An 11,659-nucleotide genomic window follows, 5' to 3' on the forward strand; every position below is an offset into this window, starting at 1 on the left:
TAAGTGTGTGTGAAAGCCGTCCTTCACCTAGCTTGTTGGGAACACAAAGTTCCTTTTCATTTGCAAATTCCACTCCATACATATATATGTGTAGGTACGAGCTCCAACTCGGTTTTACAGTGAAAACTGCAGGAACTTCAAACCGGCACTAGGAAACAGACTGAGAAACCAGAGTAAAAGTTTCTCCTGCTACCCGTTCCCTTTGTGCTAGATGAACGAATGTCTCTCCACATGCTCAGTTTTGAGAGATATGTGTATGTGAAAGCCGTCCTTCACCTAGCTTGTTGGGAACACAAAGTTCCTTTTCATTTTCAAACTCCACTCCATACATAAATATGGGGAGGTACTTGCTCCAACTCGGTTTTACAGTGAAAACTGCAGGAACTTCAAACCGGCACTAGGAAACAGACTGAGAAACCAGAGTACAAGTTCCTCCTGCTACACGTTCCCTTTGTGCTAGATGAACGAACGTCTCTCCACATGCTCAGTTCTGAGAGATATGTGTATGTGAAAGCCGTCCTTCAACTAGCTTGTTGGGAACACAAAGTTTCTTTTCATTTGCAAACTCCACTCCATACATATATATGGGTAGGTACGAGCTTCAACTCGGTTTTACAGTGAAAACTGCAGGAACTTCAAACCGGCACTAGGAAACAGACTGAGAAACCAGAGTACAAGTTCCTCCTGCTACACGTTCCCTTTGTGCTAGATGAACGAACGTCTCTCCACATGCTCAGTTCTGAGAGATAAGTGTGTGTGAAAGCCGTCCTTCACCTAGCTTGTTGGGAACACAAAGTTCCTTTTCATTTGCAAATTCCACTCCATACATATATATGTGTAGGTACGAGCTCCAACTCGTTTTTACAGTGAAAACTGCAGGAACTTCAAACCGTCACTAGGAAACAGACTGAGAAACCAGAGTAAAAGTTTCTCCTGCAACCCGTTCCCTTTGTGCTACAGGAACGAACGTCTCTCCACATGCTCAGTTCTGAGAGATAATTGTGTGTGAAACCCGTCCTTCACCTAGCTTGTTGGGAACACAAAGTTCCTTTTCATTTGCAAACTCCACTCCATACATATATATGGGGAGGTACTAGGTCTAACTCGGTTTTACAGTGAAAACTGCAGGAACTTCAAACCGGCACTAGGAAACAGACTGAGAATCCAGAGTAAAAGTTCCTCTTGCAACCCGTTCCGTTTTTTGCTAGATGAACGAACTTTTCTCCACATGCTCAGTTCTGAGAGATAAGTGTGTGTGAAAGCCGTCCTTCAACTAGCTTGTTGGGAACACAAAGTTTCTTTTCATTTGCAAACTCCACTCCATACATATATATGGGTAGGTACGAGGTCCAACTCGGTTTTAGAGTGAAAACTGCAGGAACTTCAAACCGGCACTAGGAAACAGACTGAGAATCCAGAGTAAAAGTTTCTCCTGCATCCCGTTCCCTTTGTGCTACATGAACGAACGACTCTCCACATGCTCAGTTCTGAGAGATAAGTGTGTGTGAAAGCCGTCCTTCACCTAGCTTGTTGGGAACACAAAGTTCCTTTTCAGTTGCAAACTCCACTCCATACCTTTATATAGGTAGGTACTAGCTCCAACTCGGTTTTACAGTGAAAAATGCAGGAACTTCAAACCGGCACTTGGAAACAGACTGAGAAACCAGAGTAAAAGTTCCTCCTGCAACCCGTTCCCTTTGTGCTAGATGAACGAACGTCTCTCCACATGCTCAGTTCTGAGAGATATTTGGATGTGAAAGCCGTCCTTCAACTAGCTTGTTGGGAACACAAAGTTTCTTTTCATTTGCAAACTCCACTACATAAATATATATGGGTAGGTACGAGCTCCAACTCGGTTTTACAGTGAAAACTGCAGGAACTTCAAACCGGCACTAGGAAACAGACTGAGAAACCAGAGTAAAAGTTCCTCCTGCAACCCGTTCCCTTTGTGCTAAATGAACGAATGTCTCTCCACATGCTCAGTTCTGAGAGATATGTGTATGTGAAAGCCGTCCTTCACCTAGCTTGTTGGGAACACAAAGTTCCTTTTAAGTTGCAAACTCCTCTCCATACATATATATAGGTAGGTACTAGCTCCAACTCGGTTTTACAGTGAAAACTGCAGGAACTTCAAACCGGCACTAGGAAACAGACTGAGAAACCAGAGTAAAAGTTTCTCCTGCAACCCGTTCCCTTTGTGCTAGATGAACGAACGACTCTCCACATGCTCAGTTCTGAGAGATAAGTGTGTGTCAAAGCCGTCCTTCACCTAGCTTGTTGGGAACACAAAGTTCCTTTTCATTTGCAAACTCCACTCCATACATATATATGGGTAGGTACGAGTTCCAACTCGGTTTTACAGTGAAATCTGCAGGAACTTCAAACCGGCACTAGGAAACAGACTGAGAATCCAGAGTAAAAGTTTCTCCTGCAACCCGTTCCCTTTGTGCTAGATGAACGAACGACTCTCCACATGCTCAGTTCTGAGAGATAAGTGTGTGTGAAAGCCGTCCTTCACCTAGCTTGTTGGGAACACAAAGTTCCTTTTCAGTTGCAAACTCCACTCCATACCTTTATATAGGTCGGTACTAGCTCCAACTCGGTTTTACAGTGAAAACTGCAGGAACTTCAAACCGGCACTAGGAAACAGACTGAGAAACCAGAGTAAAAGTTCCTCCTGCAACCCGTTCCCTTTGTGCTAGATGAACGAATGTCTCTCCACATGCTCAGTTTTGAGAGATATGTGTAAGTGAAAGCCGTCTTTCACCTAGCTTTTTGGGAACACAAAGTTCCTTTTCATTTGCAAACTCCAATCCATACATATATATGGGGAGGTACTAGCTCCAACTCGGTTTTACAGTGAAAACTGCAGGAACTTCAAACCGGCACTAGGAAACAGACTGAGAAACCAGAGTAAAAGTTCCTCTTGCAACCCGTTCCGTTTGTGCTAGATGAACGAATGTCTCTCCACATGCTCAGTTCTGAGAGATATGTGTATGTGAAAGCCATCCTTCACCTAGCTTGTTGGGAACACAAAGATCCTTTTCATTTGCAAACTCCACTCCATACATATATATGGGGAGGTACAAGCTCCAACTCGGTTTTACAGTGAAAACTGCAGGAACTTCAAACCGGCACTAGGAAACAGACTGAGAAACCAGAGTAAAAGTTCCTCCTGAAACCCGTTCCATTTGTGCTACATGAACGAACGACTATCCACATGCTCAGTTCTGAGAGATATGTGGATGTGAAAGCGGTCCTTAAACTAGCTTGTTGGGAACATAAAGTTTCTTTTCATTTGCAAACTCCACTCCATACATATATATGGGTAGGTACGAGCTCCAACTCGGTTTTTAGTGAAAACTGCAGGAACTTCAAACCGGCACTAGGAAACAGACTGAGAAACCAGAGTAAAAGTTTCTCCTGCAACCCGTTCCCTTTGTGCTAGATGAACGAACGACTCTCCACATGCTCAGTTCTGAGAGATATGTGTATGTGAAAGCAGTCCTTCACCTAGCTTGTTGGGAACACAAAGTTCCTTTTCATTTGCAAACTCCACTGCATACATATATATGGGGAGGTACTAGCTCCAACACGGTTTTACAGTGAAAACTGCAGGAACTTCAAACCGGCACTAGGAAACAGACTGAGAAACCAGAGTAAAAGTTCCTCCTGCAACACGTTCCCTTTGTGCTAGATAAACGAACGTCTCTCCACATGCTCAGTTCTGAGAGATATGTGTATGTGAAAGCTGTCCTTCAACTAGCTTGTTGGGAACACAAAGTTTCTTTTCATTTGCAAACTCCACTCCATACATATATATGGCTTGGTACGAGCTCCAACTCGGTTTTACAGTGAAAACTGCAGGAACTTCAAACCGGCACTAGGAAACAGACTGAGAAACCAGAGTAAAAGTTTCTCCTGCAACCCGTTCCATTTGTGCTAGATGAATGAACGACTCTCCACATGCTCAGTTCTGAGAGATAAGTGTGTGTGAAAGCCGTCCTTCACCTAGCTTGTTGGGAACACAAAGTTCCTTTTCAGTTCCAAACTCCACTCCATACATATATATAGTTAGGTACTATCTCCAACTCGGTAATACAGTGAAAACTGCAGGAACTTCAGACCGGCACTAGGAATCAGACTGAGAAACCAGAGTAAAATTACACCTGCAACCCGTTCACTTTGTGCTAGATGAACGAATGTCTCTCCACATGCTCAGTTCTGAGAGATATGTGTATGTGAAAGCCGTCCTTCAACTAGCTTGTTGGAAACACAAAGTTTCTTTTCATTTGTAAACTCCACTCCACACATATGTATATGGGGAGGTACGAGCTCCAACTCGGTTTTACAGTGAAAACTGCAGGAACTTCAAACCGGCACTAGGAAACAGACTGAGAAACCAGAGTATATGTTTCTCCTGCAACCCGTTCCCTTTGTGCTACATGAACGAACGATTCTCCACATGCTCAGTTCTGAGAGATAAGTGTGTGTGAAAGCCGTTCTTCACCTAGCTTGTTGGGAACACAAAGTTCCTTTTCATTTGTAAATTCCACTCCATAAATATATATGGGGAGGTACTAGCTCCAACTCGGTTTTACAGTGAAAACTGCAGGAACTTCAAACCGGCACTAGGAAACAGACTGAGAAACCAGAGTAAAAGTTCCTCTTGCAAACCGTTCCCTTTGTGCTAGATGAACCAAGGTCTCTCCACATGCTCAGTTCTGAGAGATAAGTGTGTTTGAAAGCCGTCCTTCAACTACCTTGTTGGGAACACAAAGTTCCTTTTCATTTGCAAACTCCACTCCATACATATATATGGGGAGGTACTAGCTCCAACTCGGTTTTACAGTGAAAACTGCAGGAACTTCAAACCGGCACTAGGAAACAGACTGAGAAACCAGAGTAAAAGTTCCTCCTGCAACACGTTCCCTTTGTGCTAGATAAACGAACGTCTCTCCACATGCTCATTTCTGAGAGATATGTGTATGTGAAAGCCGTCCTTCAACTAGCTTGTTGGGAACACAAAGTTTCTTTTCATTTGCAAACTCCACTCCATACATATATATGGGTTGGTACGAGCTCCAACTCGGTTTTACAGTGAAAACTGCAGGAACTTCAAACCGGCACTAGGAAACAGACTGAGAAACCAGAGTAAAAGTTCCTCCTGCAACCCGTTCCCTTTGTGCTAGATGAACGAACGACTCTCCACATGCTCAGTTCTGAGAGATAATTGTGTGTGAAAGCCGTCCTTCACCTAGCTTGTTGGGAACACAAAGTTCCTTTTCAGTTGCAAACTCCACTCCATACATATATATAGGTAGGTACTAGCTCCAACTCGGTTTTACAGTGAAAACTGCAGGAACTTCAAACCGGCACTAGGAAACAGACTGAGAAACCAGAGTAAAAGTTCCTCCTGCAACCCGTTCCCTTTGTGCTAGATGAACGAATGTCTCTCCACATGCTCAGTTCTGAGAGATATGTGTATGTGAAAGCCGTCCTTCACCTAGCTTGTTGGGAACACAAAGTTCCTTTTCATTTGCAAACACCATTCCATACATATATATGGGGAGGTACTAGCTCCAACTCGGTTTTACAGTGAAAACTGCAGGAACTTCAAACCGGCACTAGGAAACAGACTGAGAAACCAGAGTAAAAGTTACTCCTGCAACCCGTTCCGTTTGTGCTAGATGAACGAACGACTCTCCACATGCTCAGTTCTGAGAGATAATTGTGTGTGAAAGCCGTCCTTCACCTAGCTTGTTGGGAACACAAAGTTCCTTTTCATTTGTAAACTCCACTCCATAAATATATATGGGGAGGTACTAGCTCCAACTCGGTTTTACAGTGAAAACTGCAGGAACTTCAAACCGGCACTAGGAAACAGACTGAGAAACCAGAGTAAAAGTTCCTCTTGCAAACCGTTCCCTTTGTGCTAGATGAACCAAGGTCTCTCCACATGCTCAGTTCTGAGAGATAACTGTGTTTGAAAGCCGTCCTTCAACGACCTTGTTGGGAACACTAAGTTTCTTTTCATTTGCAAACTCCACTCCATACATATATATGGGTAGGTACGAGCTCCAACTCGGTTTTACAGTGAAAACTGCAGGAACTTCAAACCGGCACTAGGAAACAGACTGAGAAACCAGAGTAAAAGTTTCTCCTGCAACCTGTTCCCTTTGTGCTAGATGAACGAACGACTCTCCACATGCTCAGTTCTGAGAGATAAGTGTGTGTGAAAGCCGTCCTTCACCTAGGTTGTTGGGAACACAAAGTACCTTTTCAGTTGCAAACTCCTCTCCATACATATATATAGGTAGGTACAAGCTCCAACTCGGTTTTACAGTGAAAACTGCAGGAACTTCAAACCGGCACTAGGAAACAGACTGAGAAACTAGAGTAAAAGTTCCTCCTGCAACCCGTTCCCTTTGTGCTAGATGAACGAATGTCTCTCCACATGCTCAGTTCTGAGAGATATGTGTATGTGAAAGCCGTCCTTCACCTAGCTTGTTGGGAACACAAAGTTCCTTTTCATTTGCAAACTCCACTCCATACATATATATGGGGAGGTACTAGCTCCAACTCGGTTTTACAGTGAAAACTGCAGGAACTTCAAACCGGCACTAGGAAACAGACTGAGAAACCAGAGTAAAAGTTCCTCCTGCAACACGTTCCCTTTGTGCTAGATAAATGAACGTCTCTCCACATGCTCATTTCTGAGAGATATGTGTATGTGAAAGCCGTCCTTCAACTAGCTTGTTGGGAACACAAAGTTTCTTTTCATTTGCAAACTCCACTCCATACATATATATGGGTTGGTACGAGCTCCAACTCGGTTTTACGGTGAAAACTGCAGGAACTTCAAACCGGCACTAGGAAACAGACTGAGAAACCAGAGTAAAAGTTCCTCCTGCAACCCGTTCCCTTTGTGCTAGATGAACGAACGACTCTCCACATGCTCAGCTCTGAGAGATAATTGTGTGTGAAAGCCGTCCTTCACCTAGCTTGTTGGGAACACAAAGTTCCTTTTCAGTTGCAAACTCCACTCCATACATATATATAGGTAGGTACTAGCTCCAACTCGGTTTTACAGTGAAAACTGCAGGAACTTCAAACCGGCACTAGGAAACAGACTGAGAAACCAGAGTAAAAGTTCCTCCTGCAACACGTTCCCTTTGTGCTAGATGAACGAATGTCTCTCCACATGCTCAGTTCTGAGAGATATGTGTATGTGAAAGCCGTCCTTCACCTAGCTTGTTGGGAACACAAAGTTCCTTTTCATTTGCAAACACCATTCCATACATATATATGGGGAGGTACTAGCTCCAACTCGGTTTTACAGTGAAAACTGCAGGAACTTCAAACCGGCACTAGGAAACAGACTGAGAAACCAGAGTAAAAGTTTCTCCTGCAACCCGTTCCGTTTGTGCTAGATGAACGAACGACTCTCCACATGCTCAGTTCTGAGAGATAAGTGTGTGTGAAAGCCGTCCTTCACCTAGCTTGTTGGGAACACAAAGTTCCTTTTCATTTGCAAACTCCACACCATACATATATATATGTAGGTACTAGCTCCAACTCGATTTTACAGTGAAAACTGCAGGATCATCAAACCGGCACTAGGAAACAGACTGAGAAACCAGAGTAATAGTTCCCCCTGCAACCCGTTCCATTTGTGCTAGATGAATGAACGACTCTCCACATGCTCAGTTCTGAGAGATAAGTGTGTGTGAAAGCCGTCCTTCACCTAGCTTCTTGGGAACACAAAGTTCCTTTTCATTTGCAAACCCACTCCATACATATATATGGAAGGTACGAGCTCCAACTCGGTTTTACAGTGAAAACTGCAGGAACTTCAAACCGGCACTAGGAAACAGACTGAGAAACCAGAGTAAAAGTTCCTCCTGCAACCCGTTCCCTTTGTGCTACATGAACGAACGTCTCTCCACATGCTCAGTTCTGAGAGATAAGTGTGTGTGAAAGCCGTTCTTCACCTAGCTTGTTGGGAACACAAAGTTCCTTTTCATTTGTAAACTCCACTCCATAAATATATATGGGGAGGTACTAGCTCCAACTCGGTTTTACAGTGAAAACTGCAGGAACTTCAAACCAGCACTAGGACACAGACTGAGAAACCAGAGTAAAAGTTCCTCTTGCAAACCGTTCCCTTTGTGCTAGATGAACCAAGGTCTCTCCACATGCTCAGTTCTGAGAGATAAGTGTGTTTGAAAGCCGTCCTTCAACGACCTTGTTGGGAACACTAAGTTTCTTTTCATTTGCAAACTCCACTCCATACATATATATGGGTAGGTACGAGCTCCAACTCGGTTTTACAGTGAAAACTGCAGGAACTTCAAACCGGCACTAGGAAACAGACTGAGAAACCAGAGTAAAAGTTTCTCCTGCAACCCGTTCCCTTTGTGCTACATGAACGAACGTCTCTCCACATGCTCAGTTCTGAGAGATAAGTGTGTGTGAAAGCCGTCCTTCACCTAGCTTGTTGGGAACACAAAGTTCCTTTTCATTTGCAAACTCCACTCCATACATATATATGGGGAGGTACTAGGTCTAACTCGGTTTTACAGTGAAAACTGCAGGAACTTCAAACCGGCACTAGGAAACAGACTGAGAATCCAGAGTAAAAGTTTCTCCTGCAACCCGTTCCCTTTGTGCTAGATGAACGAACGACTCTCCACATGCTCAGTTCTGAGAGATAAGTGTGTGTGAAAGCCGTCCTTCACCTAGCTTGTTGGGAACACAAAGTTCCTTTTCAGTTGCAAACTCCACTCCATACCTTTATATAGGTAGGTACTAGCTCCAACTCGGTTTTACAGTGAAAAATGCAGGAACTTCAAACCGGCACTTGGAAACAGACTGAAAAACCAGAGTAAAAGTTCCTCCTGCAACCCGTTCCCTTTGTGCTAGATGAACGAACGTCTCTCCACATGCTCAGTTCTGAGAGATATTTGGATGTGAAAGCCGTCCTTCAACTAGCTTGTTGGGAACACAAAGTTCCTTTTAAGTTGCAAACTCCTCTCCATACATATATATAGGTAGGTACTAGCTCCAACTCGGTTTTACAGTGAAAACTGCAGGAACTTCAAACCGGCACTAGGAAACAGACTGAGAAACCAGAGTAAAAGTTTCTCCTGCAACCCGTTCCCTTTGTGCTAGATGAACGAACGACTCTCCACATGCTCAGTTCTGAGAGATAAGTGTGTGTCAAAGCCGTCCTTCACCTAGCTTGTTGGGAACACAAAGTTCCTTTTCAGTTGCAAATCCCACTCCATACATATATATAGGTAGGTACTAGCTCCAACTAGGTTTTACAGTGAAAACTGCAGGAACTTCAAACCGGCACTAGAAAACAGACTGAGAAACCAGAGTAAAAGTTCCTCCTGCAATCCGTTCTTTGTGCTAGATGAACGAATGTCTCTCCACATGCTCAGTTCTGAGAGATATGTGAATGTGAAAGCCTTCCTTCAACTAGCTTGTTGGGAACACAAAGTTTCTTTTCATTTGTAAACTCCACTCCATACATATATATGGGTAGGTACGAGCTCCAACTCGGTTTTACAGTGAAACCTGCAGGAACTTCAAACCGGCACTAGGAAACAGACTGAGAAACCAGAGTAAAAGTTCCTCCTGCAAACGGTTCCCTTTGTGCTAGATGAACGAATGTCTCTCCACATGCTCAATTCTGAGAGATATGTGTATGTGAAAGCCGTCCTTCAACTAGCTTGCTGGGAACACAAAGTTCTTTTTCATTTGCAAACTCCACTCCATACATATATAAAGGGAGGTACTAGGTCTAACTCGGTTTTACAGTGAAAACTGCAGGAACTTCAAACCGGCACTAGGAAACAGACTGAGAATCCAGAGTAAAAGTTCCTCTTGCAACCCGTTCCCTTTGTCCTAGATGAACGAACGTCTCTCCACATGCTCAGTTCTGAGAGATAAGTGTGTGTGAAAGCCGTCCTTCAACTAGCTTGTTGGGAACACAAAGTTTCTTTTCATTTGCAAACTCCACTCCATACATATATATGGGTAGGTACGAGTTCCAACTCGGTTTTACAGTGAAATCTGCAGGAACTTCAAACCGGCACTAGGAAACAGACTGAGAATCCAGAGTAAAAGTTTCTCCTGCAACCCGTTCCCTTTGTGCTAGATGAACGAACGACTCTCCACATGCTCAGTTCTGAGAGATAAGTGTGTGTGAAAGCCGTCCTTCACCTAGCTTGTTGGGAACACAAAGTTCCTTTTCAGTTGCAAACTCCACTCCATACCTTTATATAGGTAGGTACTAGCTCCAACTCGGTTTTACAGTGAAAACTGCAGGAACTTCAAACCGGCACTAGGAAACAGACTGAGAAACCAGAGTAAAAGTTCCTCCTGCAACCCGTTCCCTTTGTGCTAGATGAACGAATGTCTCTCCACATGCTCAGTTTTGAGAGATATGTGTAAATGAAAGCCGTCTTTCACCTAGCTTTTTGGGAACACAAAGTTCCTTTTCATTTGCAAACTCCAATCCATACATATATATGGGGAGGTACTAGCTCCAACTCGGTTTTACAGTGAAAACTGCAGGAACTTCAAACCGGCACTAGGAAACAGACTGAGAAACCAGAGTAAAAGTTCCTCTTGCAACCCGTTCCGTTTGTGCTAGATGAACGAATGTCTCTCCACATGCTCAGTTCTGAGAGATATGTGTATGTGAAAGCCATCCTTCACCTAGCTTGTTGGGAACACAAAGATCCTTTTCATTTGCAAACTCCACTCCATACATATATATGGGGAGGTACAAGCTCCAACTCGGTTTTACAGTGAAAACTGCAGGAACTTCAAACCGGCACTAGGAAACAGACTGAGAAACCAGAGTAAAAGTTCCTCCTGCAACCCGTTCCATTTGTGCTACATGAACGAACGACTCTCCACATGCTCAGTTCTGAGAGATATGTGGATGTGAAAGCGGTCCTTAAACTAGCTTGTTGGGAACATAAAGTTTCTTTTCATTTGCAAACTCCACTCCATACATATATATGGGTATGTACGAGCTCCAACTCGGTTTTTAGTGAAAACTGCAGGAACTTCAAACCGGCACTAGGAAACAGACTGAGAAACCAGAGTAAAAGTTTCTCCTGCAACCCGTTCCCTTTGTGCTAGATGAACGAACGAATCTCCACATGCTCAGTTCTGAGAGATATGTGTATGTGAAAGCAGTCCTTCACCTAGCTTGTTGGGAACACAAAGTTCCTTTTCATTTGCAAACTCCACTGCATACATATATATGGGGAGGTACTAGCTCCAACACGGTTTTACAGTGAAAACTGCAGGAACTTCAAACCGGCACTAGGAAACAGACTGAGAAACCAGAGTAAAAGTTCCTCCTGCAACCCGTTCCCTTTGTGCTAAATGAACGAATGTCTCTCCACATGCTCAGTTCTGAGAGATATGTGTATGTGAAAGCCGTCCTTCACCTAGCTTGTTGGGAACACAAAGTTCCTTTTAAGTTGCAAACTCCTCTCCATACATATATATAGGTAGGTACTAGCTCCAACTCGGTTTTACAGTGAAAACTGCAGGAACTTCAAACCGGCACTAGGAAACAGACTGAGAAACCAGAGTAAAAGTTTCTCCTGCAACCCGTTCCCTTTGTGCT

This window comes from Camelus dromedarius, unplaced genomic scaffold, assembly GCF_036321535.1.
Source record: "Camelus dromedarius isolate mCamDro1 unplaced genomic scaffold, mCamDro1.pat HAP1_SCAFFOLD_198, whole genome shotgun sequence".
Lineage (NCBI taxonomy): Eukaryota > Metazoa > Chordata > Mammalia > Artiodactyla > Camelidae > Camelus > Camelus dromedarius.